The sequence below is a fragment of the Austrofundulus limnaeus genome, unplaced genomic scaffold (assembly GCF_001266775.1).
Source record: "Austrofundulus limnaeus strain Quisiro unplaced genomic scaffold, Austrofundulus_limnaeus-1.0 Scaffold5, whole genome shotgun sequence".
Lineage (NCBI taxonomy): Eukaryota > Metazoa > Chordata > Actinopteri > Cyprinodontiformes > Rivulidae > Austrofundulus > Austrofundulus limnaeus.
In genome coordinates, this window is record NW_013952407.1 from 1430930 (window position 1) to 1437064 (window position 6135).

General features: G+C 37.7%; 1 protein-coding gene across 4 annotated transcripts in view; it reads left to right on the forward strand.

The window, feature by feature from the left end:
• sox6 (SRY-box transcription factor 6) overlaps positions 1-6135 on the forward strand; it is a 78577-nt gene that overhangs the window by 67038 nt on the left and 5404 nt on the right. The gene's annotated exons all lie outside the window — the stretch shown is intronic.

The window sequence follows — 6135 nt, forward strand, 5'->3', positions numbered from 1 at the left end:
TGTGTGTGTGTGTGTGTGTGTGTGTGTGTGTGTGTGTGTGTGTGTGTGTGTGTGTTTGGATTTTTGGAAACTATATCATTAATAATGCCCCTTTTTAAAAATGAATATTTCAACTTTATGCTCATTTACAACTTGTACAGGGAGTATCAATCTCACAAAAACATTTTTCACATAATGGCTTATACAACCCCAGCTCATTTTATTTTATTTAACAACATGATCATTAAATGCTTTTGCACCTAACTTGTTTTAAAAATGTAAAATACTTAGTACCAAAATTTTTCATTCATTTTTGTAAGGTGTCCACTTTGGATCCTTTGAGACAGTATTCTGAAGGGGACTTAAAGGTTTACAAGAATTACTTCATCAGTGAATCAATAAGTGTGTTTTTGAATCCATCCATCCATCCATCCATCCATCCATCCATCCTTACACAATTCTTCCTTTCAGGATCACAGGGATCACCAAATCCAGCAGTCAGTCAATGTGTAAGGGGAGGGATACACCTTGGACAGTTCACCAGTCCATCACAGGGCTTGTTTACATGTTTTCTGAACCCCACACATGTAAACCTTAGACTCCCAAACTAAAATCTAGAAACTGTAAATAAGCTTTACATCATCTAATTTAAAGTTCATAAAGTCCGTAAATCTAAAAAGAAAACATGCTTTTTGTATATTTTGCTTTATTGTTTATGGGTGGAACTAAAGTAAAAATGAATTGTCATTTCTGCACTTGCAGAGGGAAGAATAAACAGCTGCTGGATGCTCTCATAGGTATATTCATTGGCAATAACCTTAATGAACTAAAGAACAAATCAATTCTAGATAAACTAGATTCATTGTGTCTGATCTACACTGACAAACCATGCACATGGCAAAGTGCACAGTGTAAAAATATTTAAGATGATTTAGCCTTTTGAAAGTTGGTGTTAAATTACAGTTAGGACTTTCCTGCTTTCTGACAAATGGAGAAACGGGAAGGTTACTTGGTGGTCCGTAAACAGGTATAGGGAGCCTGATAATAAACACTATGGCTTCTGTGTGCTGATGAGTTATGGAGATGGTCTATACGCCACAGTTACAAATATAAACGCTTCTCCTATCACTGAGGCAGCCTTAGATTTTTAATTAGCATGCCATTTCATATGACTGTAGACATTTCAAAGGGCTGCTTTGTGCTCAACCCTTACAAATGTCTCTCTCTCTGCGTTTGATGTCGGCCTGATGTAAATATGGGCAATTAAAAAGAAGCCCAGGGTTGGAGATGCACAAGGTCTGCCTAATTAAAACACAAACAAAGGTAGCAGGCAGAAAACACCTTATGATTAAGATCTAAAGTGTTGTGATGAATTAGAGGTTCCATTAATTGTTAGGTTAAAACGAGTACAAAAGGCAAACATGCCTGTAGGTTTCAAATGGATGAAAGATAGCAGAAAATAAAGGCTGACATGCAGATAAAGACTACAGTATAGTGGCTGAGTGGCCTTGCATAATTCTACGCAGATCGCTGACTGATTCCTCAGCCAATTATACCAGGCACCTTTACGCTTCCGTTGGACATTGTTTCATGAAAACCTTGAAAGACAAGTAATTTTGTTGCAAAAGCAAGTGTTGGAATGCGACTGGTGTGAAAGTAAATTTATTTTATTTAGCTTTTCTTAGAAAACAAATCTAAAATGAAAATCGATCGGTGTGATAGAACTTGACCTGAGGGTTTACCTATGAAACAAGACATTCTTTTACCAAGGTTGTGTTCAAACATGCCTCGAATGCTTTATCCTGTTGAAGTGAACACAAAAGTACAGTAAACAAACAAAGCAAAACAATCGTATCAACAGCATCAAAGATTTGCTTTTCAAGGTCTGCCAACCCAGCCTTTTAGCTCCTGCAGACGACACATCTGTAATTATAGCTTATTGGAGTGTGGGTGTTAGGCTGCATAATGGTTTAGACGTATAGAGTCAGGAGAAACAAGCACAAAGGTCTTGTAGAGGCAACGCGCTTAAGTCAAACATGTTGGATTGTATTATCAGAGGTTAATGATTTCAAATCTCCATCTGCCTTTTCTAACTCGCTTTAAAGGCTTAGTATCAGTATGAGCAGGCAAAAAGAAAAGTTTGTGAGGGAGCATTAGCTGCGGATTTCTTTTCACCCGTCAATTCCTGAGCTAACTGTTTGTTTTCATACCTGAGCTTAGCTGTCAATCTGCAGGAACGATGAAATCTCCTGAACAAAACCACAGAAGAAGAAAGGCAGGCCAACTGGAAGGGCTCCAAGCCACACAAAGTGGTAGATAATAAAAGGCTAGGTGGAGGGAGTGCAGGGGAAAGAAGTAGGCCAAAAAGACATCAGACGTGGATGCTCAGACTTCCATCACATACTGCTTGGTAATATATTATTTTAAAAGTAATACATATATACTATGGAAAATGTATATGAATCTAGTGCACAGTGTCCAATAGAAGATAAGTACCCCCTCTGTTGCATGCTTGCACTGTGCACCATCATTGCGGTTCATACTCAACAGAGCTGTTTAAGTTTCCCTGCTGAGTGCCAGTTTACCACCCTCCCATTGGGGGCAAAAAACATGCATTCTGTTCAAGCATTTACACAAACTGGAGGGAAATATGTAGTTACTAAATTGGAACACAAGCTGTATTCATTTTGAAGGAATCTGCTGGAAAAAAAAAAACCGAGTGAGAAAGAAAAAAAAAAGCTTAACACTGTAAGCATTGAAATGGCAGCTAGAATTCTGAAGCAGAAAAATCCGGACTCCCCGCGCTGTCACAATCAATTTGAGAATGGTTTCTACATGACAGTGGTCGGCTGCGCACAGACAGTCCTGTAGCGGGCAGATAAGTGGAAGCTCTTTAGGAGGAGAACAGAGGGCAGGGCAGGGTGGTAGCTGAGACTGATTTGATGCTGGCCCTACCTGCTCTGGCCGCACTCCTGCGCAGACAGAAAAGAGTCCACTGTCTGAACACAGAGCCCGTATTGTTGAGACGCATTGGGTTTGCTTCAAAACGTTTTCATTCGCTTTAAAATTGAACTTAATGAGCTGTGTGAAGTGATGTTTTGCATGCAGATACACAGCTAAGTACATTTTCKTGCGACACAATAATATATAGTAGACTCGAAATGGTTTGTGTCCTGACTGCGTACTGTGTATTACACACTTTATATCTACTCAAACGTATAAAAAAAACACATTCACACAAATAGCACAAAACAGTGCCTGTCCGGTTGCTCCAGTCAAAAAATGCCTCAGTTAGCATTTCTCTACAACACTTCAGTCAACTGTTTGCCCTGTGCATTCAGGTGAAATATGAGCCACAGTAAATCATTATTCCTCAGGCCACATTTGCCAGATGAATGCATGTGAGTGTTGGACTGTGTGTTTTTCTCCTCTAATGAATTGAGGATTTTAGCTTGTGGCAGTAGAAGTAAAAAAGGGGGCATTGCCTGTGCTCATGTATGTTTGTGTATGTGTGCAAAAGGGGTGTAATTCTGTAAAATTGCAATTGAATTTAATTAGGTTGCCATTGGTTGTTCTACTAAAGAGGCCTTGGTGTGCCCATATGAAAGAGGATGACAGATATGGATGGTTGGATGGATGGATGGCTACCCTAAGTAGTTCAGTAGAAGGCAACAGGACTTATTCTCTTGATTCTTGAAGACGTTTTACTTCTTGTCCAAAAAACCTTTCCAGTTACGACTGATAGTTGGGAGTTAGAGGCTTCTAAATCATTGTTATAACAACAACAATAATAGGGCCTTTAAGGTCACATGAGTTGCTGACGCATCCCTTCGTCCTGAGTCGTTTTGGTTGTTGACACTTGTTTCATTATGTTTTGGTAACATAAGGTTACAGAATTCTTGCCTTCTTAGTTCAAAGTTTCAACAAATGTTAAAACTAATTATCAAACAGACCACATATTTTACACTTTATTTTGTTCTTGTGACATATATTACATAATCGTGTTGTATTTTTAACAGAGAAATACTGTACAGTTCTATGTTAAAAAAATGATTGTTGGATTTACTTAACCAAGTTTTGTCAACAATTTCCACTAAACTGCAATGAGTAAGTGTAAATAAACTTTCACATTTTCTTTAAAAATAAATTTGAAAGTTGTGTTACACTTCACTCAGTTGAGTGACAATTGTTGACAAACATTGGTTAAGGAAATCCAACAAACTGTTTTTTGAGTGTACGTCACTATTTGTATGTACAGCGTTCTGCTTTTAGTTTTCTTATTTTTGAAGGTTAAGCTATGGTGTCATAATTCAAATAATGCTTAATTATTTATAAAAGAAACATTTTATTTATGCATGTTTATCAAGGTGTTATGAACCAACCAATATTTCCAATTCTGCACACTTGCAATGCCCTTTCCTCTTGTTCTGCAAGCCAAGCTGCTCTGCTCCTTGTGATCATAGCATCTCCATGATATTCAAGACCACCTTCCTAACAAAAGCTACTCATGTTACATGTCAAGATTAGAGATTGAGGTGTAATCCAAGCAGCTATGATCTGTGGTTAGGTCAAATAATTTGTAAAAAGAGCCTGCCAACCATGCAGGAGTTGGTGTAGATGCCTGCAGACTGGAGTGAATGCATGTGTGTGTGTGTGTGTCAGGTGCTGTTATTTCCTGTSATTTCTCCTTTTTTGGTGTTGTAATTTGGATTAAACTCAAACAGAACACAAGTATTGATGACATACTTATTCAACACAATGGTCTGAAAGTCTACAGCTTAATCTCCTTAGCACCAACCACAAAACAAGGTCATTTTAATGAATTTATCAGTTGTGTAGAACCATGAATAAATTTTCTTTGAAAAGATTGAGATAACATCTAACTCTTAATTTACTTCAACAGTTTACAGAGAGTGAACCTTTCCATTAATCGAGCTTTTATTTCAGTAAGACATTGAAAACTTTGGATTCCACCTATATATACAAAACACAAAGGTCAGAGCATAAAAGCAGTGAATAATAATAAAAAAATAAAAGAAATGTCTTTGTCTTTTAAATTCAATCTAGTTATGTTACCTTGCAGTAAACAGTCTCCCAAGCTGATAACTGGCGTGTCACTCCGTTATAGAATCTAAGAATGTTTTAAACTAACGAAAGAGAGGAAAAGTTTGTGTTGAGTTTCCCTTTTTATAGATTAAAGGGCCACTTTTATTCTTCACAGAAGGAAGGTGTTCAGGTCGAGCCTCGATAAAGTGCCTTGTGCGGTGTCATGGATAGACAGTTAAGTGCTCGAGCTATTACATTAGCATAATTATACTGAAGAGTGAGGTTTCCTCTATCATCAAAATACATTAATATCTGTTAGCATTAACCATGACCAGTAGAATCCCAGTAGCAGAAGTATGATTTTATTAATTGCCTCTTCACATGCCTATCTCAAACTATTGCCGAGCAGGTGACACATTAGTAGGAAACCTATAACATCTTCATGTCTGATTTAATGGTTTAACAGATTGACAGATTATCATCATGAACAAGCTCATGGGTTTATACATCACACATAGGTAGAGACAGAGAACGTGCCGGCAGTAGCTGACATGCCGGTGACTCACTGCTTCTGCACGTTTAATGAGGTTTTATTGGCAAGATTAACAGCTTTTGTATCATGGCAGAGGCAGCAGGCCAGGTAAAACAGCTGTTGCTCATATTGTCTTGGTTGTAAGGACATGGAGATATATTAACACCATATTACAGGAAACACATATGTCCTTGTATAACTGCTGCACGACTAGTGAAAACACGTGTCTTTTTAGGCTTCCTGTCAATGTAGATTCTCAACATTTTTGGCCTAAAATATACTGCTGTGATAACAAAAAAGAATAATAAAAAAGAAACATTTTGTTAAAACTATTGGTCTATGTTGCATTATTTAATTGCAGTATTATTTTGTGAGTTTAGAGTTTGTTTGCATACTAATTTTTTTTTAAACACTAAAGAAGGTAGCAATAAATGCAGCTTGCTGTGACAATTGCTGTTCGTTTTCCACAGAAATAATGCACAAGGGATCAGGTGACTGCAGAGTTCACACACATGCATCCATTCAAACCCATGTACTTTTTTTGACTGAAGCAGGCTGCTCCACACACACACACACAC